This window comes from Hevea brasiliensis, chromosome 7 (genome assembly GCF_030052815.1).
Source record: "Hevea brasiliensis isolate MT/VB/25A 57/8 chromosome 7, ASM3005281v1, whole genome shotgun sequence".
Classification (NCBI taxonomy): domain Eukaryota; kingdom Viridiplantae; phylum Streptophyta; class Magnoliopsida; order Malpighiales; family Euphorbiaceae; genus Hevea; species Hevea brasiliensis.
The window spans coordinates 72,141,873-72,168,421 of record NC_079499.1 but is presented as its reverse complement, the minus strand read 5'-3'; positions in this window follow the sequence as shown (position 1 = coordinate 72,168,421).

The window sequence follows — 26,549 nt, the reverse complement described above, 5'->3', positions numbered from 1 at the left end:
TGACTTATTCCTAATAAGTCAATATATGCCAAATCACATAAAATAGTTATGTGGGACTCATTTTCCCATAATACATGGACATATAAATTCTATTAAATAATTATTAATACTTAATTGCCCATAGTAAATCTAGACTTATTTTTATATAGTTGGATCGATTGGTATACCAATTAGGGACTACAGATAACAGTACTTCCTACAGAGAAAATTATGAACTGACAATATATGTCTGGTATGATTGTTCTACAGGCTATATGCATACTTATTGGCCATTATGCCTAACTTTATTTCTGGCTTTGCAAGCCTGACAGTTGGCCTCGTGCCCGACGGCTGGCCTCGTGCCTGACAGATGTATACCGGGTAGACATATGGCTGTCTAACCCGTATACTCCCTTGTATCCAGCATTATAGTTTGTTATAGGTTACTTGGGCACAAATATATAGATATGACATGAAATACACCGATATGACATAAAATACACTGATATGATTTCAAAGACTCTAATATGAGTTTAAAAAGCCAGAGAATGAAATTAATACACAGAAAAGATACCGATAATTAATTTATTTCCAAAGTATAGAAAAGTTATAAATGACTTAGACTATATAAGAAATGAATAGAAAAGATACTGTTAAATTTAATTATTCCTAAAGTGTAGGGAATTTATAAATGTCTTAGAATTTATGACAAATTCACTGATATGAGTTTAAGGAGACTGAAAATGAAATATAAGCGTAGATAAGATTCTGAAAAATATATTGATTCCAAAGTGCTATAAAATATGCAATTGGCCTAGAATTATGAAATTGCACATATTATTATCATTTTAAATCATTTAGTTATTATGCTTTAAGATTATGCACCACTAAGCAATTCGGTTAGCGCGTTGAATTTTCCTTTGCGTAGGTATTGGGGTCCAGACCCACCAGACACAGCAGCAGCTGCCACAGTAGTGTATCGATTACACGCTGGCCAAATCTGCTATAGCTACAGCTCAGTGTCCACCTCAGAAGTGTTTTATTTTGGTAGGGCCCATGTAACTAGGATTTTGCAATTTGTATCATGTACAGTCTAATGTATATTAAGTTTGAACTCTATAATAAATTGTAATTATATTTTGAGACTGTAAATGTATGTATATAAATTCCCATATGAAGGAATAAATGAAAAGTATATTCACTTGAAATTGTATGAGTAAGAAAAAAATATGTTATATGACAAGATGAATAGATATGAAATTGTTTTTAACAGGTAGCTAGTGAAACCCGCTAGATGTTAATAAAACAGAGGGGACTCTGCCCGGGTTTCCATAGAAATAAATTGTGATATAAATTTTTTTTTTCACATGTTTTCTATAAAGTTAAAAATTGACAATGGACATGACAGGATAAGATAGGGTGCTCCGGCACTGAATGTGGCACTCCTCACTCAGCTACACTGTAGACGGGTGAGGGGCATCACATTTTAGTGTTATCAGAGCAAAGGTTTAGGCGGTCCTAAACCTAGATAGTTAGAAATAGATAGAGTGCATCACAAGCATGGGCCTTTAAATAGAGTCGAGGTGACACTAATACATATCTGCTCCTTGTCTGTTTTATAGGATCGATGGCATCCGACCCATCAGAGCACGGGTCTCCAAGACCGATAGAGAAAGAGGTAGAAAGTCATGCACCTATACCTGCGTCTTGTCAGGGGCGTAGTAACAGTAGAATAGAACCATCGTTGGGTATTTTAATAAGGACACAGCAGGCTTTCCTCGAGCAGATGATTCAATTGCTCCGTCAAGTCACCCGAGCTATGCCACCACCTCCCCAGCCAATATATAGGACCCAGTAGAGAGAGTTAGAATTGATGAGCAGTTCAGGAGGGACAGGCAGCATAAGAAAAGGCCTAGACTTGGCAAGTCTAGCATAACTGCTACAGAGAGCAAGAGACCCAGGGGGTCTCAGGGTCAGATTCAGAGCAGAGAATAGAGGCAGAGGTTTCGGTTTTCCTCGAGGAGAGAAGGTTAGACGGCTATATCAATTGGTAGTTCTGCGGGTCCTATAGCATAGAGATCAACCCCAGTACCAATTTGTACACATTGTGGGAGGAACCATAAAGGAAAGTGTAGACTGATGTTTCAAATGTGGGTCCATAGAGCATTTTTTGAGAGATTGCCCACAGAGGAGTGTTCCCACAGCTCCACCACAGACTCAGAGGTTTGCCCCGACAGTACAAAGGGGTAGAAGACCGATGAGACCAGAGACAGCTAGTACATCACAGAGGGCTTCTAAGACTATAAAACAGCCTGAGGTTAAAGTAGCACCCCGTGTGTACGTTATAGCTCGATAGGAGCCAGAACTGGTAGACGTTGTCAGAGGTACATTTTGTAATTTTAATACCTTTAAATATGTATTGATAGACCCTAATTATGTTCACCCCTATATACGCATTGTACCTCCTGTTAGAAGAGGATACCGATAGATGGGTCAGAAGATAACATACTTGTCACCAACCCTTTAGGTCATCAAGTGATTATAAATTACCAATCGAAAAGGATCATGTTAAAAATAATGGATGGAAATAAGAAATAGACTATATATGAGATGAAAGAGAATGAGTGTAGAATTGATTGAGGATAAGTATAGGAAAAATCTGATCTATTAGGATATACCGTGGTAACTATGCAATGTTCTCGATGTTTATGCTATAAGCTACAGATTACAGTATCAACTTGGGACAATTGTGTAGAGCTACGTATTTCCAATAGTAAATCAAGATAGGGATAAGATTATAGAGCTAGATCTAGTAAGACAGACTAAGGATTAGCAGAGATTGACATAGTTGAGATAGTATGATTACACGGAGTGTCAATATTGCTCATATCTAACCGAGACCTGAGAATTACTTCGACATAAGTTACAAGGATCATTGAGCACTCAACTGCACTTCAGTACAATTTTTTATCCCCAGATGGATGGACAGTCCAAAAGGGTGATATAGGTAACCATTAGAACTTATTAAATTTGTTATAGATGTTAAAGACATGATAGTAATGATATGACATGAATTATATGGCAAGTATTGGAAAAATATGTTAAGAAGCTGTGTCAGTGATTGTGAAGGGAATTGGGAGAAATATCTTACTTTACTAGAATTCACGTACAATAATAGCTACCAAGCCAGTATAAAGATGACTTTGTATGAAGCATTGTATGGGAAGAGATGCAAAACTCCCTTTATGCTGGACAAAGATGGGCGAAGAAAAAGTAGTGGGCCCAGACCTGATGAGATAGATAGAGGAAAAAGTGAAAATTATCAGAGATAACTTAAAAGTCACCTTAGCCAGACAGAAGTCCTATGCTGACCTGAAAAGAAAGGACATAGAGTACAAGGTCAAAGATAAGGTGTTTCTTAAGGTATCACCTTGGAAGAAAGTGTTAAGATTCGGTAAGAAGGGTAAGTTAAACCCTAGGTTTATTGGTCCATATGATGTCATTGAATGTGTGGGTCTAGTAGCCTACAGGCTAGCTTTACCACCTAAGCTGGATAAGATTCACAATGTATTCCATGTGTCAATGCTCAGGAGATACAGATCAGATCCTTCACATGTCATTTCAGCAGAGGAGATAATTATATAACATGATTTGACATATGAAGAAGAACCAATTAGAATCTTAGCACAAAAAGTGAAAGAACTCAGAAACAAGAGGATCTCACTAGTGAAAGTCTTGTGGAAACACCACAACACAGAAGAAGCGACATGGGAGAGCGAGGAGACGATGAAGCAGTAGTTCCCTCAACTCTTCACATTAGGTAAATTTCAAGGACGAAATTTCTATTTAGAGAGGAAGAATTGTAACGCCCTCGCCGTAGGTAGTCTATACATTATACGATTTCGGCAACTAATGCCTGTTTGGACAGTCAGAAAGTCTAGAACTACACTTAAACTATAATGACAATACCTAAATTGTAGAATAAATGTAAAGAAAATTTAATAAAATATAGGAAATAATTTTGGGACCAAATTTAAGGTTTATTTAGGTAAAAATGACATTAAATATGTTAAAGAAAATTTGGAGAAAATAAAATATAATTTAAAGAATTTATTAATTGATACAAAAATAATAAAAATAAATCGATGAGCACCCCGAAGGGTATTTTAGTCATTTAACCCCCATAGGTGAATTTTGACCTAATTGTCAAATTAAAATTTAGAGGATAAGATAATTAACATAAGTTAAAATTTATGAATTAAATTAGAAAGAAGAAGAAGAGAAAAGAGAAAGAAAAGAAAAGAGAAGAAAAGAAAAAGACCTATGGACATTTTAAAAATTAAAGTACACAAATATATATATATATATATATATATATATATATATATATATATATATATATATATATACACACACACACACATAAGAAGATAAAAGCCACCAACCAATCTACTTCTCCACTCCACTCCTTCTCTCTCCCTCTTTTGGCCGGCACCCTTGCTCTCTTCTTCCACCATTGTTATTCAAGCTTCAAGCTTGAATCCCACCTCATTTACTCATCAAAACCCATAGTTTCCTTCACTAAAAATCCTCCCCACTCCATAAGGAAGCTTTAGATACTCATAAGAAGCAAGAAAGTTAAAGTTTTGGGAAGTTTGAAGTTGGGTCACAAGAGGTTAGTGCCTAATCTTCCTTTCTCACTTTATTAATCCTTGAGTTAAGGTTAAGATGAAGTGAAATTTGTGACAAATTAAAAGAAATTGGTGAGTTATAAGGGGAGTGAATTTTCGATACCCATGGTAAGTGAGGGTCTTTGGTGACTTTAATGTATATAAAGTGATTTAGTGATATTGGTTGATGCATTTATAAGTATTAGAAGTTGATTTACATTGAGATATCATGAGGTCAAAATTGTGAGTTAGGGTTTAGCCTAACTTTGGTACTTTTGTATTATACCTTACAATTGAGATTATTGATATGTGTTGATAATATTAAGAAGTGCCATAAATGTCAAATTGAAGTAAGGAAGTTGTAGGAGATTGAATATTTGGGAGTGCCATTTTTTGCAGGTTGGGACTCAATGAGTCTAGTGTGTTTGATGAACCATAACTGAAATTATGTGACTCCAATTGGTATGAGGCCAATTGGAAGTGAAACTAGACCCAAAATAGCCCATTTTCCATGAAGAAACCATGCCCAAATTCTCTCTAAAACTTGACCTAAACACTACCCAAATCTGGATGACTCTGCGCAAATCCCAGAAAATGACCAAATGAATAGTACATAATCATTTGGTCATAACTCCCTCTATACTGGTCCAAATGACCTGAATTTGATACCATTGAAAGCTTAGATATAGGGCTACAATTTTCATGAAGACTACTGAACCCAAAAATGAAAAAACGAAACCAAATTGCTGGCCTAAATTGGGTCACAAAACTGCCCAGAATTAGGTTGTCTAGAAACTGCTGGACATGAACTTACCCGACCAGTTTTGGCAAAATGGCCATAACTTGGTCTACAAGAACTCAAATGTAATACAATCAGTGGCAAAATGTCCACAAGACATAGACATACAAAATTGTTATTTTTACCAAAACCCAGAAATCAAGAGAACTAGGTCAAATAGTTAGAAAAGTCACTACATCAAAACCTAGAATCTGACCAAACTCCACTTGACCCCAGAACAGTCTTTTAGTCATATATCTTACTAGAAAAAATCCAATTGGGATGAGCCATACCTTTTCAAAAACCTGAGAAATAGGGCTACAACTTTGTTTTAGAAACCCACCTCAAATTATGAATGAAAGAAACTCAAAAAGTGACCTGCATTCACTGACATGAACTGAACACCTGTTGGCACAAGGTACATGAGTCCAGGTCAGTTAATTGGCCATAAATAATTCCACAAAACTTGAAAAATTGTGATTCAAATTTCTCAATGATCATAAGACATATAAAAACAAGTTTTATGCAGATCACCATGTCTAAAAGTAACCACAACATATTCCATTAATTAGGTAAAATTTAAGTCCAAAAGCTGCCTAGTTAAGGAACCAGAATCTGAAAATAAATCAGTTATGGTTATCTGACCATAACTTGAGTTCAAAACATCCAATTCACATGATTTAAAAAGAAAAATAATGACAAGACATAGAGAAACAACTTCCATGAAGGAAGTGTGGCCAAACAATGGCTATAAACTGATCAAATGGATAGGTAAAAGTTAGTGCACAAAAGAAAAAATTGGGAATGGTACAAGTGACCATTAAACCCATCATATTCATTTAAGCATATTTCCCACTAGAAGTCTTCAATTGAAATGAGCCATACCAATCTAGAAAGCTAAGAAACAGACCTAAAACTTTGTTTCAGACATCATGCTCAAATTATAAATGAATGAAGCTTAAATTTAAGGTCAAAACTGTTGACCTAAATGGAAAGCATGTTAATATAGGCTATTTAAATTCAAGCCAATAATATGACTATAAATAATTCCATAAGGCTTGAAAATTTTCAATTAAAATTTCTAAACGACTATAAGACACAGGGCAACAAATCTTATAAAAGATACTAGGCCTAAATGTTACTACAAGTTGTCCAAATAAATTGTTCAAATTGATTTGCACAAATTAAGATACAAAAAAAAAAAATTGAACCTAAAGAAAGGTTCTTGAAATAAATTATTGACTTGTTCCTAATAAGTCAATATATGCCAAATCACATAAATTAGTCATGTGGGACTCATTTTCCCACAATACATGGACATATAAATTCTATTAAATAATTATTAATACTTAATTGCCCATAGTAAACCTAGGCTTATATTTATATAGTTGGATCGATTGGTATACCAATTAGGGACTACAAATAGTAGTACTACGTATAGAAAAAATCATAAACTGATAATATATATCTGGTATGATTGTTCTACAGGCTATATGCCTACTTATTGGCCATTGTGCCTAACTTTATTTCTGGCTTTGCAAGCTTGACAGCTGGCCTCAAACCTGACAGCTGGCCTCGTGCCTGACAAATGTATACCGGGTAGACATATGGTTGTTTAACCCGTATACTCCCGTGTATCCAGCATTATAGTTTGTTATAGGTTACTTGGGCACAAATATATAGATATGACAAAATACACCGATGTGACTCAAAATACACTAATAAGATTCCAAAGACTCTAATATGAGTTTAAAAAACTAGAGAATGAAATTAATAAATAGAAAAGATACTGATAATTAATTTATTTTCAAAATATAGAAAAGTCATAAATGACTTAGACTATATAAGAAATGAACAAAAAAGATATTATTAAATTTAATTATTCCTAAAGTTTAGAAAATTTATAAATGTCTTATAATTGATGACAAATTTACTAATATGAGTTTAAGGAGACTGAAAATGAAATATATGCATAGATATGATCCTAAAAAATATATTGATTCCAAAGTGCTATAAGATATGCAATTGACCTAGAATTATGAAATTAAATATATTATTATTATTTTAAATCATTTAGTTATTCTGCTTTAAGATTATGCACCACTAAGCAATTTGCTTAGAGTGTTAGATTTTCCATCGCATTGGTATTGGAGACCAGACCACTGCACAAGGCAAGAAATGCCACAAAGAGTGTATCAACTACACACGCGACCAAATTTGCTACTACATTTCGAGGTCAACCTCGGCAGTGTTTTATTTTGGTAGGGCCCATGTAACTAGGATTTTGCAATTTGTATCATGTATAATCTAATGTATATTAAGTTTGAACTCTGTAATAAATTGTAATTATATTTTGAGACTATAAATGTATGTATATAAATTCCCATATGAATGAATGAATAAAAAGTATATTCACTTAAAATTGTATGAGTAAGAAAAAATATGTTATATGATAAGGTGAATAGATATGAAATTGTTTTTAACAAGTAGCTAGTGGAACCCACCAGATGTTAATAAAATAGAGGGGACTCTGTCAGGATTTTCACAAAAATAAATTGTGATATAAAAAAAGAAAAAAAAATTCACATGTTTTCTATAAAGTTAAAAATTAACAATGGACATGACAGGATAAGATAGGGTGCTCTGGCACCAAATGTGGTACTCCTCGCTTAGCTGCACTGTAGACAGATGAGGGTGTCACAGCTAGCTAGCACAAATATATGAGTACTCATTCAATCCGTCCTCAACTGGCACATACCTTAACACTTTAGCCAGAGAGGGAATATAAATCCAATTTTTCCCACTAGACAAGCTAGTGAGGAATACAAAACACATAGTTATGTCAACTGTGATTTCAAATCATTTCAACAACTTTCCATTAGTCAAATGCATTTGTCATTCACAATCATATTACATTCAAACAATTACCCAAAAATGGGTTAGCAACACATAATTTCTCAATTAAGGTTTTCAATGCAACAAAGATCTTAAACCATTCAAACTATTCATTCAAAACAAAAATTCAATTTGAAAAACAAAAAGGTAGTGGTTGTTGTGCACAAACCTCTTTATCTTTTTCTTACTTAGTTCAACTTCTCCTTGTCCTTTGATATTTCTTTCTCCACTGAAAATACATAATGGAGATGTCTTAATACTCAATTTAATTACCACTAATAGCTAATTAATTAAATGCCTAATGTATGCCTAAGTTACTTAAGCAATTTCAAAGAGTTTGGGTTCTAGACAGATTTATGTCTTGATTTTGGAACCCAATTTCAACTTAGTTTTTGTCATACGTAGGTGAGGTGTTCTTCACGAAAATTGTACCTCTATGTCTTATTTTTATTTTCCAATTTGAATCACTCCATTTGGAGTTTTGTAGCTCAAGTTATAATCAATTAATCAAGTATTAGTCTAGTGACCAATACTGTTCCAGAACTTAGCAAATTCTGGAACCTCACATTCTCCAGCCAATTGGACCAGCTACAGTCTTATTTTGGCTTAATGTTCAGCATATAAGTTGTTCCTCTATGTGTCCTGGTCACACAGGTTTAAAATTATAATTTGTAGAGTTATGTATGGTGAGTTATGGCAATGTAACTGACCTGGACTCATAAACTCTATGCATCAAGATTTCAGGTTCAAGTTAGAGTTTTTGTATCTCATATTTAAGGTCTTTATCCTCATAATTTGGGTAGGGTTTCTGAATCAAAGTTGTAGCCCTAAGTCTTAGGTTTCCATAACAGTTTGGCTCATTTTATTTGGAGTTTTCAAGTGGGAGACATGGTATAAAAACTATTCTAGGGTCAATGGCTATTTAGCTCATTTTTAGGATTTGAATTGTTAAGATGTCCTTGCAATTTGCCCAAGTTCCATCAGGTTCTAAATTTTGATCAAAACACCAAAATTGTAGTTCTAGGTTTTATAAAAAGTTTGGCTTTGGTTTCACTACATTTGCAGTTTTGTGGACCAAGTTATGGCCTTTTTGCCAAAACTGGTCGGTTAGGTCCAAGTCCAGAATTTCTGGGTCAAGTCTGGTTCTGGAAAATTGGTTGACCTAAATTTTCCTAGCAATTTGGTTTTGTTAGAGTCAGAATTTGGGCTCATGATCCCCATGAATATTGTGCTCCTATGTCTAACCTTTCCAATAGTTCAAGAATCAAGTCATTTTGACCTTCCTAGAGTAAGTTATGGCCATTTGAATATTTACTGTTCATTTGGTCAATTCTATTCGGAATTAGAGCACCAATTCCGGATTCAAGACAATTTTAGACTAACTTGGGGTCAGTTTTTGAGAAATGTTTCTTCATGAAAAATATGGCATTATGATCCTAATTTCATCTCTAATTAGGCATTGGAGCAACATAACTCTACTTATGGCTATTTAACCTTACTGGACTCATTGGTCTAGAATTCAGCAACTCAACAACCATTGCTTCTCTGAATTCCATTCATCAATTCATGTTAGTTCTCAACTCAAAATATACCAAATGACCACAGTTAGGCATAATAACACTAATTGGTCAACATTTCATCAAAACCTTAATTTCCACCCAAAACCCTAATTCTCCATCTTCATAATTCCAGAACTCATGTTAATTCATGTGAATTTCACTTCACTAACCATCCATACAACTTCATTTAGGTTCAATTTCATATTCAATTCAATTAAATAGCATCAAATCCTAATTTATCCTATGCTGGCCAAAAATCAAATTTAGGGTTCATGCAAAATTTCTTTTATTTCTCAATTAATTTCCTTATATTTAACTTAAATTCCACCAATTATAAAAAAAGAAAAGCTTGAAAATCACTTACCTCTAATGGAGCTTTTCCACACTCTTCTAATCTTCACTATCTTTGGTTTCTTTTGCTCCTAATCTTCTTCTCAAGCTTAATTATCTAGTTTTTAGTAAGGTAGCTATGGATTTTATGAGGTCAAACTAGGGTTTAGAAGCTTGGTTTGGCCATTAATGGTGGAAAAGAAAATGAAGAGAGAGGAAGGATAATGGAGCCAGTCAAAATGGGTGAGAAAGAAGACAAATTAGTTTTTGTTTTATTTAATTTTTGATCTTTTTAATGTGATAATTATCCCTGCAATTTATAAATTAAAAATTAAAATTTTAATTGTGTCATGTACATCATGGTGATGTCACAATTCAAATTTAAAAATGTAAATTTTCATTTCTTCTTTTATTTTTCTTTCTTTTCCTGCACATCTCCATTATGAATATCGCTTTTAATATCTTAAATTTCCTACATTTTAATGGACCTTTAGTTAAAAAAACACCTCTAAGAGTGAATTGACCAAAATGCCCCTCTTCGGTTCAATCCATCTTTCTAATAGTGTTTGATAGCTCTTTGAATGCTGATTCACTTATTTGGACTTATTTTCTCTTATTTGGACTTATTTTCTCTTCTTTTCTATGGTTTTCTCATTACCATTAGTTTTGCAATTATCCCTAGGCCTGGGGTGTCCTAGGATCTCACACGAATTTATGATAGCAACTGAGCTCGCAGTCGCTTCCCTGTTTGGTCACCCATCGTCGGGACCTTGGCTCATTTAACCGATTATGCTTTGTTTTTCTTATTTCTATTTTAACTTCACATAATTTCTATTAATTTTTATTTATGAATTTTCTAGATGACTTAAATATGGCTCTAAACATCCTGACTGTCCGAACAGACACTAGTCACCGAAACAGTAGAATGTATAGACTACTTAGTAAGGGGGTCTTATAATTATTATCGCTATTACCAATAAGATACGGTCATAAATTGAAGTTTTAGCAATCACGATACGTACTTTCCCTAAAATCCATTTGTGATCGATAACTTTTTCCCGCCCCGTAAAGCTTTTAACGATAAAGCTTATTACGATGGTGCACAACAAGATATTTTTTTTATCGCCATTGAAGTTTAGTGATAGGAATATATCTTTTAGCGATCGGATTTCCCTTCCCTAAAAAACCCTTTTCTTGTAGTGCCTATTATGGAATCAACTTCACCTATTTAACAGATTAAAAATTTTACTTTGATGAACATTAATCCTAAGATATCCTAGGTTCTCTCTCAAGGAACCTAAGGCGTATTTTAATTAATTTGAACCCTACTTTCATGGTGATCAATCTTAACTAAAATCCCTTAAGCTCTTTGATTAATTATGAAATTTCACAAAGGACGTCAGCCTATCTCTACGTCAAAATTCTTAGGTTCAAAATCCTGATTTCCAATACTAATCTTCACCTTTCAGTTCTTCAACTAGTATCTTATATCATGACTAGGTGGGTACCAACATATAGCATACATTAAGAACACAGAATATTGAATCAAAGAATAAGACTCAAATCCATTAAAAAACTCAGTATGTACCCATAACAAAAATTAAGAGAGCACTGCTCTCCTAATCCTATAATTAAACAAAGTACTTACTCATGGCAAGTTTAACAAACACATTGAAATTAAAATAAACTAACATAAGATAAATTGAAGAAATATAACAAAAGAATCCAGAACAAAGATTTCTGCAGCCTCGAACTTTTGAAACTTTAGCTGAGAGTCCTTTTCCTTGATGTTGATGCAAATTCTCTTTAACTTGCTTAGAAAACTAAGGTTTGTAAACTAAAACTAATTCTAACTTAAACTAAAAGTCTCCTCTGCATGTTTTAGTCTTTTGGTGTTTATATCAGGTGCTTCGGAGCTATGTTTCAGAGTCCTAAATGCCTTAGAAGTCCATTTAAAATGTGTGGAAGGGAGTTAGAGTCGTATCAGAAATCTGCCTACTATAAAGTACACGGCCCGTGTGGCACTACATGGCCCATGTGCTTGGGCCCTATAAGTCCCTGGACCAAATTCAGGTTTCGTTCATGTGGAGGCAGCAAATTACATGGGGCTGTTGAGGTTTACACGGGATCTTTAGCATGGTCCATGTACTACTGTCCTTCCATAGCTCTTCTCGATTTCAGGTAACAGAAGATTACACGGGGTAGGTGAGTTACAAGGGGTCTTTTACACGACCCGCATACTGCTACTTCTCCATGTCTCCTTTAGTTCTTCTTGGCTAGGGGGTTACAGGTCAGGCTCTGTATTTACATGACTTGTGTAAAGTTGTACAGCAGACCTTCTTGCTTTGCTTGCTTTCTAAACTTATCCAAATGACTTCCATGCTTTGGTTTCTTCTTAAAACAACTTAAAAAATACAGAAAATATGAAATTAGGCAGAGATTGACACAATTAATAAAAACTAATGAAACTAAGTATGCAATTAACTATCTAAATGCTATGAAATACAATGCAATAGTGCTTGAAAATACCTATTTGATACAAGTGTATCACGTGCAATTGTTTTTAGTTAAAAATTACTAAATAAAACAATAAAAAAGAATTAAAGGAAAGTTAGACATTACCATGGTTTGCGTTCGGATTTATTTTTCTTTTAATTGTTTTATTTTATATTTTTTAAATAAAAGTAAATATTATTTTGTAAAAAATTATTTTTTTTTAATTTAAATTAAATTAAATTTTAAATTAAATAAAAAATTAAAATATAAAATGTCATTAATTTTTTTTAATAATTCTTTCAGGAAATAATAAGTTACTAAATATTAAATTAAATTTTAAATTAAAAAAAAGTTACAATATAAATTATTTTTAATTTTTTTAATAATTATTAAAAAAAATAATTAATTATTAAATTTAAATATTATTAATTTATTTAATAATTATTTCAAAAATAATAATAAATTACTAATCATAATTAAGTATTATTATTAATTTTCCTTAATTATTAATTTTATAAAATAATTGATATTTATTTCATAATATACTAGTTAAACTATGATTGTAACACTCCTATTTGTACAGCCTGATATATTTTACTGTTTCGATAACCGGTGTCGGTCCGAATAATTAAGAGGATTAGAACCACATCTAAGACACCTAGATAAGCCCTGAACACAAATAATTAGTAATTGCAAAATAGTTAAGTATAAATAAGAAAAACAGAACACAAGAAGTTAAATGAGCCGAGAGTCACAGCGACGGTTGACCTCTTTGGGAATGACTGCGAGGTCAGTCTAAACTCAAATTTTGAAACGTAAAATGTGACACTGCGGTCCTTAGGACCATTGCGAACACAGTGAAAAAAAGAAAATCATGAAAAAAGAATTGTTAAGTAGGTCAAATAATTAGGTCAGAGATCTGAAAGAAATATTGAATTACTTGCAAACCGAATCAAATCAGCAAGGGGAAATTTGGTCAATTCACCCCTAGAGCTGACTCCTAACCTAGCTGCCTAATAAAATTGGAGAAAAAAAAAATTCATAATTGGGAATTAAATTAAAGAAAAAAAAAAGTTAAAGGAAAAAGAAAATAAAAAAAATAAAGTGACATCATCATGCTTGACATAATGCATGACATAAAAAAACTATAATTTTAAATTTGAAAAATGGGATAATCATCTACTTAAGTGACCAATTAAAAAAAAGAAATTAAATTAAAACAAAAACCATTTTTGTGCCTTCTTCTCCACAATGTGCCGTCCCTCTCCCTTGGCCCTCTCTCTCATTTTTCTTTCTTGAAATCTCCATGGAAGCTTGACTCAAGCTTCACAAACCCTAATCTACCCATAATTTCCCTCAGGTTTCTTAAGTAAATCTTGTCCTTGAACCTTGATTCATCTATTGACAACAAAAAGAAAAGGAAAGAAGTGGAATTTGGGAAGAGAGAAAAGCCACACAAAGAGGTTAGTTATCCATTCTTTTATTTCTCTTTATATTCACACATATCTACTTGAATTAATTTAGATTTGAGGGAAATCAAACAAAAATAATTATTAAGGGACCAAATAGAAAATTCGTCCAGCTAGGGTTAGGGTTTGATATGAATGAGTTTGATGGTTTTGAATAGTTATTTGAGGTGAATTAGGTGTGTAGAACATGAATACACACTTAAAATTGCATTAGATTGAGCTTTGTGTGTAGCTAGGCTTTTGAGCATGTAAAAAATTGAAGAAAAATTTAACAATTGGCCAAATGATGTTATTGACCTTATTTGAGTTAAGAAATGGTCAATTGTGACCATTTGTGATGTGTATAAATTGTTGGAAACAAGCTCCAATTCGGATTGGTGAGGGTGAATTTGTAGGTAGCTTGACTTAGGTCCCTTTCAGGGATCAAAACTGAAAATTTACCAACCCAATTGGTGTGACGCCAATTGGGAATGAAACTAGACACAAAATGACACATTTTTTATTGAGGAATCATGCCCAGAAAGTGACCATAACTTAGTGAACAATTAGGCAAAATCTAGAATTGGCACACTGACCTGTATAAAAAATGACCAAATGAACAGTAGTTACGTAAATGACCATAACATGGTCTAGGAAGGTCCAAATGATCGGAATGTTTACCAGTAGAAAGCTAAGACATAGCCCTACAACTTTTATCAAAAAAACAAACCCAAATTTGACCATAACCTGTTTGAAAATTCACCTGTAGTCAACCACAAAAATTATCAAAATCCAGAATTTGCTCAGAATTCTAGGTAACACCAAATCTAGCCAGCCATGTTCAAATGGCTATAACATAGGCTAAAAAACTTCAAATGGAGTGATTCAAAAAGGAAAATAAATTTAAGACAATAAGAAACAACTTTTATGAAGAAAACTTAGCCAAATTACCATAGCAATATAACCAGTGGAATAGTGTAAAACTGAACACTAAAACTAAAAATTTGAAATTTGTGCCTAAGAGACTTGAAATTTGAGAAAACAACCAAAACCAACAAATTAGGTAACCAAAATGTGGTATGTGGATGAAATTAGAATTTCCATACCTATTAAGCATTAGAAAGTCAACAAATTGACTTAAATAGTATCATGAATAGTAACTCCGAAATATAAATTTCAAAGAACATTAAATTAAGCATATTAAAGTTAAATTTGAAAATTTTTTTGGACTTATGATAATTTATGGTACTAAAACACTGTGAACTTGTGTGTTTCAGTGCAAAAGAATACTGGGAAAGAACTCGAAGCATCGAGTCAAGGCCAAGAGGCGACTCGTATAAGGTTTGTACACAACATAGAATTTCTGCAAATTGTTTTGAATGAATTGAGATATTAAATTGTGATTCAATTATATTGAAATGTTTATTATGCTTTTGATTTAAATTGTTGAAAGTTTACTTGTATGTGTTTGAAATGGCAATAAATGTTTAGTAAATTGCTAAGACAATTTTGAAACCATAGTGTGATGACCATATATTTGAATGTCTCACTAGCATGACTTGTGGGGGAAATTAGTTTTGAATTTTGATTCCTTCTCTAGCTGAAGTGTTGAGGTGTGTGCCAGTAGAAGAAGAAATTTGAATGGATATCCATATATTTAAGCTAGCTAGCCTTGTGATTTCTCATAAGCCTCCGTCTATTGAGATGAATATATTTCGAATGGTATGATATAACTATGTACTTTTATGAAATTGATTTGAGAATTCCTAAATGAAATTGTTGGACTAAAAGTTTATAAATCGTGTTTTGCATGTCTTCCATTTTCAGCAATGTGTTTGAATAAGTATGATTTGAATTATGCATAAATGTTATTTTAGTATGTTGTGCACCACTGAGTCATAGTACTCAACGATGGCTATTATTGCTGTCGCAGATATAGAGACTAGAGGAGCAGCAGAGTTAGCTGCTGAGGATATTGGTGCTACACTCCTGAAGTTCTGTCTGGTATATTTTATGCCCTGATTGTAATATTTATTTTGATGTATGTAAATATATGTACATGTATTAACTGGTCATGAGCAATTGTATAAAGTTTGTAATAATATTAGTTTAGATTTTCTAATGTAAAATTTGGGTTGATGAATGTAAATTGTTTTAACTTTAATGAAATATGAATAAAATTATTTAGTATTATTTTTTATGATATTTGAATTGAAAATTATGTTGGAATTTTGGAGTTTGGGAAAAATTTATGTCGAGTTTGTTGTGGTAGTGATGGATTTGATGAAAAGAATTATAGGAAGTGTTTTTTCAGGTTTTTGAAGAATTATTTTCTTAAAATACAGACGACACTCTGCCAAAATTTTTCCAAAATTTGTGTAAAAATAAAAATGGACAAAAATTTTAGCTAGCTTTTAAACTTATATTAAATGTAAGAAAATGCTCACCACTTCCAAAAAGTAAGAAAAAGGTTTTTAAAATCCCTTGTAGGGTACTTAATGAGTTATCAGTAGGTGAAGTTCGGTAGTTCATTAAGTATTCTACGGGATCATGTTATGCCTTATAGAGGGGTAAGGTGTGACATGTTTTAGTGGTATCAGAGCGAAATTTTTAAAGTATGTTTTGACTTATGAAATTGTGTCTTTTCTTTGATAAGTACAACTACTCAATGTCCTTATTTGTCACATACAATTCATTACATCATAAATATGAACTAACGGAGGGAATCTCCTTATGTTATTTGTTCAGGAGATATCCTAACTCTAGACTTAAATGAAAGAAGTGGACCACTCAGTTGAGTAATTGGTAGAGGCTGAGGCCCAAGGGGAAGCCCCAGCTCTCCAAAATATCAGTGGGTCAGTGGCACCAGCCCCACAAATGCCAAAATTTCGGGCACAGTTTGCCCAACAAATGGCTGCGATGTTCCAACAAATGGCTGGGGGTATGCCTACTCAAGCTCCACCCCAGATTTCTGTGGTGCAACCTCAAGCTCCAGTCAGACAGTATGACAAGCTGTTGAAGTATGGGGCGGTAGAATTTAAGTGTATAGTAGACCCTTTAGAGGCAAAGTAGTGGTTAGAGAGGATGGACCAAGTGTTCAAGAAACTGCACTGCCCAGATGAACTAAAGTTTGAGTATTTGGTATCTTTGTTGCAAGGGAATGCATATGATTGGTGGAAGACCATCCCCCATGGCTTGGCAGAATCGCCAGTATTGACCTGGGACAACTTCATCTGAGAGTTCAGGCAGAAATATGTCCCAGATGCATATGTGGATCAAAAACTGCAAGAATTTTTTAGTCTGAAGCAAGGCAACAGATCAGTGGCAGAGTATGAGAGGGAGTCCTCCTGCTTAGGCCACGATGCTGGGAATCTCCTGTCTACCAGCAAAGAAAGGTGTAAGAGATTTGAGACCTGTTTGAAGCCTAGTTTGAGGATGCAAGTAGTGGAATTTAGGCACAGTAATTTCTTTGAGCTCATCTCTCAGGCACTTGAGTTGGAAAGGATTGAATTAGAAGTGACCCCAGCGAAAGAAAAATCTGAGAAGATTGAAAAATCAGAGAAAGATAAAGGGGAAAAAATAAGTAGAGCAAAGTCCCAATGGTACATCTAAAAAGAAGAAGAAATTTGGAAGACCAAGAAGAGGTAGAGGTGGAAAGTTTGGAAGGGGCAGATTCTCTAGACAGAGACCCTTAGATCTGGTCAACAGTCGACTTGGGGTTCATATCCTCCCCGCCCCTGTGAGACATGTGATAAGATTCATGGGGAGAATGTTATTGGGCAATAGGAGCTTGCTTTAACTGTAGAGGCAAAGGCCATCTTGCTAAGGACTGCACCAATGCTCTTAGATTCGGTCCAGCTCCTACTACTGTAGAAGGATCCATTCAGAGTCTTGCTATCAGAGGTTCACAACCGGTTAGCAGAGGAAGAGGCAGAGGTAAAGGCAATGCTTTTGGTAGTCAGGGTACTGTTAGCCAGTCAATACAAGGGAGTGCTCCAGCCAAGGTTTACATGATGAGATAGTGGGAAGAGGCTAAGACTTCTAATGTTGTAGCTGGTACATTCTCTATCTCTGATCAAGATGTATTTATACTATTTGATCCGAGTTCAACCCACTCACATGTTAGTGCTAGCATAGTGAGTTTCCTTACGGTTTTCTGTGCCAAAATGGATTTTGAAGTGCTAGTAACTAGTCCGTTAGGACAAGAGGTCCAGGTCAACAGAATCTATAGAGACTGTCCTGTGGTGATCCAAGGACATGTTTTCTATCAGATTTGATTGAAATGCCCTTCAAAGATTATGACATCATCTTAGGCATGGATTGGTTAGCCAAGCATCACGCCATGACTGACTGTAGACTGAAGACAGTCACTTTTGGTCTCCCTTTATACGGTGATGTGGTAATACATGGGGAGAGGCAGTTACTGCCATCAAACATCATTTTGGCTACACTAGCTAGAAGGATGATCAGAAAGGGGTGTGAAGCATACTTGGCACATGTGATAGACACCCATGTGGGGAGTCCAGCACTGAGGGACATCCCTATAGTATGTGACTTTCCGGATGTGTTTCTAGATGAATTGCTAGGATTACCTCCAGAAAGAGAAGTGCAGTTTGAGATTTATGTTATGGCTGGTGTGGACCCAATCTCTATAACACCATACAGAATGGCACCAGCAGAATTGAAAGAGTTGAAAGTGCAGTTGCAAGAGCTGCTTAATAAGGGTTTTATCTGCCCTAGTGTGTCACCTTAGGGAGCGCCAGTGTTGTTTGTTAAGAAGAAGGATGGCACTCTCCCCTTATGTATTGACTACCGGCAGTTGAATAAGGTGATAATAAAGAATAGATACCCATTGCCCCGCATTGATGACTTGTTTAATCAGTAGAGGGGTGCAGCTATGTTCTCCAAAATTGACATGAGATTAGGTTATTATCAGCTAAAAGTACAAGAGCAGAGTATTGCTAAAGCTGCCTTTAGAACACGCTATGGCCATTATGAGTTTTTGGTCATGCCATTCGGGTTAACTAATGCTCCGGCTGCTTTTATGGATCTGATGAACACTACCTTCAGACCATTCCTCGGCCAGATTGTTATGGTATTCATAGATGATATATTGGTCTACTCGAGGAGTGCAGAGGAGCATGATAGACATCTACAGATTGTACCGCAGACTTTGAGGGAGAAACAGCTATACGCCAAATTGTCAAAGTGTGAGTTTTAGCTGAAAGAAATATCCTTCTTGGGGCACATAGTATCTGTTGAGGACATCAAGGTAGATCCAAGTAAGATAGAAGCTGTTCTTAATTGGAGACCACCCAGAAATATCACGGAGATTCACAGTTTTCTAGGTTTCGCTGGATACTACCGTCGATTTGTGAAGGGATTCTCTATGTTGGCATCTCCATTGACCAAATTACTTCGAAAAGATGTGAAATTTTAGTAGATGGATAAATGCCAACAGAGTTTTATTGAGTTGAAGAAATGTTTGATTGAAGCTCCAGTCCTTACTTTACCTACTCCGGGTCAAGAGTACACTATTTACAGTGATGCTTCTCGCAATGGGTTAGGCTGTGTACTGATGCAAGAAAGGAATGTCATTGCCTATGCATCACGCTAGCTGAAACCACATGAGAGAAACTATCCGACACATTACTTAGAGCTTGCAGGTATTGTATTTGCTCTTAAGATCTGGAGACACTATTTGTATGGGGAGAAGTGCTACATCTATACAGATCATAAGAGTTTGAAGTATTTGGGCACTCAGAAGGAGTTGAATTTGAGATAGAGGAGATTGTTAGAGTTGATAAAAGACTATATTTGTCTGATAGACTATCAGCCAGGGAAAGCTAATGTGGTGGCTGACGCCTTAAGTCACAAGACTATGGCAAGTCTACGGGTTTCTCCTTTGTCTATGGTATATGAGTTGAGAGTATTACATACCAGCTTAGAGATTAATGATGAGGGGCAGACAGCAGTTGCATGGCATGTACAACCAGTATTGATTGATCAGATTAGAATGGCTACTCAGAATGATTAAAAGGATCAGAAGCTGTTGGAAGAAGTCCGGTAGGGCAAGAAACCAAAATTCTCAGTGAGATATGATGACCTATTGCTACACCAGGGCAAAATGTGTGCTCCTAATGACGTTGACTTGAGATAGATCATTTTCAAGGAAGCACATGAGTCTCCTTTTGCTATGCACTCAGGTGGCACAAAAATGTATAGAGGGCTGAAAGAGCACAACTGGTGGATGGGTATCAAAAGAAATATGGCAGAATTTATTTCCAAATGCCTAACTTGTCAGCAAGTGAAGGCAGAGCATCAAGTACCAACTGGTTTGTTACATCCATTACTAGTACCAGAATGGAAATGGGAGAGAACAACTATGGATTTTGTAATGGGACTTCCAAGGACACAGAAGAGCCATGATGCAGTATGGGTCATAGTTAATAGACTAACCAAGGCGGCTCATTTTTTGCCTATCCGGATGGACTACAGTTTAGAAAGATTGGCCAAGTTGTACATAGATGAGATAGTAAGACTGCATGGAGTACCAGTATCCATCGTATCAGACAGAGATCCTAGGTTCACTTCTAGATTCTGGGGTAGTCTTCAGAGAGCCCTAGGAACTAGATTGAACTTCAGTACTACATTCCACCCACAGACAGATGGCCAGTTTGAGAGAGTTATTCAGATCTTGGAGGACATGCTACAGGCTTGTGTGATTGAGTTTGAGGGCAGTTGGCACACACACTTGCCTTTGATTAAGTTTGCTTACAACAATAGCTACCAATCGAGCATTAGGATGCCTCCCTATGAAGCTTTGTATGGCAGAAAATATAGAATCCCGTTGTGTTGCGATGACGTGGGTGAAAGAAAGATGATTGGGCTAGAAATTATTCAGCAAACTGAAGAGAAAATTAGAATGGTTAGAAATCGACTCAAAGCTGCATCAGATCGTCAGAAGTCCTATATTGATCTAAAGAGAAGGGATATTGAATATGCAGTGGATGACAAAGTATTCCTCAAGATTTCCCCTTGGAAGAGAATTATGAGATTCGACAGAAAGGGGAAACTGAGTCCTTATTTCATCGGGCCATATGAGGTTCTGGAAAGAGTGGGTCCTTTGGCATATCATTTGGAACTACCTCTAGAGTTGGAGAAGATACAAAACGTCTTCCATGTGTCTATGTTGAGGAGGTACAGATCTGACCCATCTCATGTACTACCAGTAAAAGAGATTAAGGTGAATCTAGACCTCATATATGAGGAAGAACCCATAAAGATTCTGGCTTATGAGGTGAAGCAGCTACGAAACAAGCAAATACAGTAGGAAAAAGTATTGTGGAACCATCATTCGGGCTAGGAGGCTACTTGGGAATAAGAGGAGGACATGAGGAGACAACACCCACAATTGTTTAGAGAATGATTACTAGGTAAAAATTTCAAGACGAAATTTATTTTAAGGGAGGGAGAATTGTAACACCCATATTTGTATAGCTTGGTATATTTTACTGTTCTGGTGATCGGTATCGGTTCAGATAAGTAAGAGGATTAGAACCACATTTAAGACACCTAGATAAGTCCTGAACACAAATAATTAGTAATTGCCAAATAGTTAAGTATCAATAAGAAAAACAGAGCACAAGAAGTTAAATGAGCCGAGAGTCACAATGATGGGTGACCTCCTTAGAAATGATTGCAAGGTCAGTCTAAACTCAAATTTTGAACCATAAAATGTGACGACGCTGTCCTTAGGACCATTGTGAACACAGTGGAAAAGAGAAAATCAAGAAAAAGAATTGTTAAGCAGGTCAAATAATTAGGTTAGAGATCTAGAAGAAATATTGAATTACTTGCAAACCGAATTGAACCAGCGAGGGAAAATTTGGTTAATTCACCCCTAGAGCTGACTCCTGACCTAACTGTCCAATAAAATAGGAGAAAAAAAATTTTCGAAATTGGAAATTAAATTAAAGAAAGAAAAAAAAATAAAGGAAAAAGAAAATAAAAATAATAAAGTGACATCATCATGCATGACATAATGCATGACATAATAAAACTATAATTTTAAATTTGAAAAATGGGATAATCATCTACTTAAGTGACCAATTAAAAAAAAATTAAATTAAAAAAAAATCTTTTGTGTCTTCTTCTCCACAATGTGCTGTCCCTCTCCCTTGGCCCTCTCTCTCATTTTTCTTTCTTGAAATCTCCATGGAAGCTTGACTCAAGCTTCACAAACCCTAATCTAGCTATAATTTCCCTCAGGTTTCTTAAGTAAATCTTGTCCTTGAACCTTGATTCATCTATTGACAACAAAAAAAAAGAGGAAAGAAGTGGAATTTGGGAAGAGAGAAAAGCCACACAAAGAGGTTAGTTATCCATTCTTTGATTTCTCTTTATATTTAGGCATATCTACTTGAATTTATTTAGATTTGAGGAAAATCAAACAAAAATAATTATTAAGGGACCAAATAGAAAATTCATCCATCTAGGGTTAGGGTTTGATATGAATGAGTTTGATGGTTTTGAATGGTTATTTGAGGTGAATTAGGTGTGTAGAACATGAATACACACTTAAAATTGTATTAGATTGAGCTTTATGTGTAGCTAGGGTTTTGAGCATGTGAAAAATTGAAGAAAAATTTGAGAATTGGCCAAATGATGTTATTGACCATATTTGAGTTGAGAAATGATCAATTGTGACCATTTGTGATGTGTATGAATTGTTGGAAACAAGCTCCAATTCAGATTGGTGAGGGTCAATCTGCAAGTAGCTTGACCTAGGTCCTTTTCAGGGACCAAAACTGAAAATTTACCAACCCAATTGGTGTGAGGCCAATTGGGAATGAAACTAGACACAAAATGACGCATTTTTTATTTAGGAATCATGCCCAGAAAGTGACCATAACTTAGTGAACAATTAGGCCAAATCCAGAATTGGCACACTGACCTATACAAAAAATGACCAAATGAACAGTAGTTACATAAATGACCATAACTTGGTCTAGGAAGGTCCAAATGACCTGAATGTTTACCAATAGAAAGCTGAGACATAGCCCTACAATTTTTATGAAGAAAATAAACCCAAATTTTGACCATAACCTATTTGAAAATCCACCTGCAGTCAACCACAAAAATTGCCAAAATCCAGAATTTATCCAGAATTCTGGGTAACACCAAATCCGGCCAGCCATGTTCAAATGGCTATAACTTGGGGTAAAAAACTCCAAATGGAGTGATTCAAAAAGGGAAATAAAGTTAAGACAATAAGGAACAACTTCTATGAAGAAAACTTAGCCAAATTATCACAGCAACATGACTAATGGAACAGTGCAAACTGAACACCAAAACTAAAAATTTGAAATTGGTGCCTAAGAGACTTGAAGTTTGAGAAAACAACCAAAACTAACAAATTAGGTAACCAAAATGTGGTATGTGGGTGAAATTATAATTCTCATACCTATTAAGCATTAGAAAGTTAACAAATCGACTTGAATAGTATCGTGAATAGTCACCCTGAAATATAAATTTCAAATAACATTAAATTAAGCATATTAAAGTTAGATTTGAAATTTTTTTTTGGACTTATGATAATTTATGGTGCTAAAACACTGTGAAATTATATGTTTCAGTAGAAAAGAATACTGGGAAAGAACTCAAAGCATCGAGTCAAGGCCAAGAGGTGACTCGTATAAGGTTTGTGCACAACATAGAATTTGTGCAAATTGTTTTGAATGAATTGAGATATTAAATTGTGATTCATTTGTATTGAAATGTTTATTATGCTTTTGGCTTAAATTATTGAAATTTTACTTGTATGTATTTGAAATGTCAATAAATGTTTAGTAAATTGCTAAGACAGTTTTGAAACCACAGTGTGATGACCATATATTTGAATGCCTCACTAGCATGACTAGTGGGGGAAATTAGTTTTGAATTTTAATTCCTTCTCTGGCTGAAGTGTTGAGGTATGTGCCAGTAGAAAAAGAAATTTAAATGGATATCCATATATTTGAGCTAGCTAGCCTTGTGATTTCTCATAAGCCTTCGGCTATTGAGATGAATATGTTTCGAATGACATGATATAACTGTGTGTTTTTATGAAATTGATTTGAGAATTCCTAAATGAAATTGTTGGACTAAAAGTTTATAAATCATGTTTTGCATATGCCTTCCATTTTTAGCAATGTGTTTGAATAAGTATGATTGGAATTATGCATAAATGTTATTTTAGTATGTTGTTGTAACACCCCTCACCCGTTTGCAGTATAGCCGAGCAAGGTGTGCTACATGGTGTACCGGAACACCTAGTCTGTGATTATTTTATTTCCTGAACTCAATTTGATTTTAAGAAGTCTTTTATGTAATATTCATATCATGCTGATACTATTTTCATACTTTGATAAAATAAGTGTTTCAAAAATGGTAATAAAAATTTGGCAAGGTGCCGTCTGTATTTCGAACAAACTGTCCTTCCAAACCTGTTAAAAACAGTTTAATATGATAATATCAAAATCTCAAATATTTCACAGTCTCTATTTCTCAGTAAGGTCAATAGACTTTTACAGTCATTAAACAGTTCCATAATAATTTAAATATATCCAAAAAATCCCCATGTTATTTAATATGTACAAAATATTAAAAACTTTAGTGCTTTCATAATATTACAAAATACAAAGCCGAATTTCAAAAATACAACAAAAGTAAATACAAGATATCCTAAGTCTTACCATGTATGCAATGCAGTGCAGATGACTCTGGACTCCTGTGCAGATCTGATGTCTCACCCGATCGTAGGTCTACTGGGCTCCTCGGCCGTGTCTCCAATACCTACGCGTTACAAAAGCAATGCGCTAAGCAATTTTGCTTAGTGGTGCCAAATATAAGAAATATACACTGAAATAAAGTAAATGAAGTGTTTACGAATTTATAACATCGATATACTTTGCAGTTGCTGATTCTACTTTTATTTGCTAACATTTTAATATTTGCTAATTTTTGGTAGTGAAGTATGTCAGTAAACTGGATTTAGCTATTTGAATTTAATAGTACTTGAATTACTGCCCGTGCAGCCTATATACTGACCAGACTGGATAAACGGATATACTGACACTGGGTACCTAGTACCTCGGTGTGCAAATAGTGTGGCTAAAAAGTGCGGCATAATAAACCGTAAAAACACAGTATGGCATGAAGCCATTTATAGAATAGCTGTCAGAATCCTATTGGCATGCTAAACTATCCAAACTAGTTAACTAGGCAAACTAGGGCACATTATAAATTAATTGTTTAATTCATCAATTTTTTAGGGTTTACTAGCTATTATGTAATTCATAAGTCAATGCATATATTGAACTTTTTAGGTACTATGGATAAGTTGTTTCTAGCATCAACATGTCACATATTGTAATTCAATATGCTGCCAATATAGTGCAACTTACCATTTTTATAAGTTGCCATTCATTGCCAAATTGCTTCAAGCATCATTGTATGTAAATGTCAAATTCTCAATTTTTGGTGTGCTAGATTAGTCTAGCTTAAAGTCCTATTTCTCTTGGTTTTTAGCTTCTGGTCAAAGAAGCAAAATAGTATCTCTATGTCTTATTGCACTCGGGGTAAAATTTCAAGTCATTCTGAGTTGTATAGACCAAGATATGGTCAATTCACTAAAGCTAGACAGATTGCACCTTTAGTGCAAAATTTGGTCAATTTTAGGTCACTTTTAGTTCTGGCAGTTTTGGTACCCGAACTTGTGCAAGCTATTTGACTTAGTTCTGGCCATTTTTGGGCTTTGGTGTCTTCATAAGAATTGTAGCTCTATATCTAAGCTATCCATGGTAAAACTTTTAGGTCAATTGGACCCGTTTTCAGTGAGTTATGGTCATCCTAATGATTACTATTCATATGGTCAAAAATCTGGGTTGCAAGGTTGCCATTCCAGATTTGGTCATTTTTAAGGTCAGTTTTTAGGCAGAATTTTAGCAACATTTCAGCATGAAAGTTGGCCTATTTGGTGTCTATTTTCACCTCCCATTGGCCTCATACCAATTGAGTTCACAGTTTGGCACTTATGACCTAATTTAGGTACTGCCATCAATACATAACCTGCACAAGACACTTACACTTCCAATTTGATATTCCTTCTCCTCCTCATTACTTCAATATTCAATCAATGGCACTTCCATATATATATATATATATATATATATATATATATATATATATATTGTACACAATTCTAGTAAGCATATTGGGCAAAACACTCAAGTGCTCAATGCACACAATTCACCATTCATGTTCAACATTCACTTCCACTAAAATTCAACATATCTCAATATCAATATTACACATACACTTCAATATACTCATACTTCAATATCAATTACAC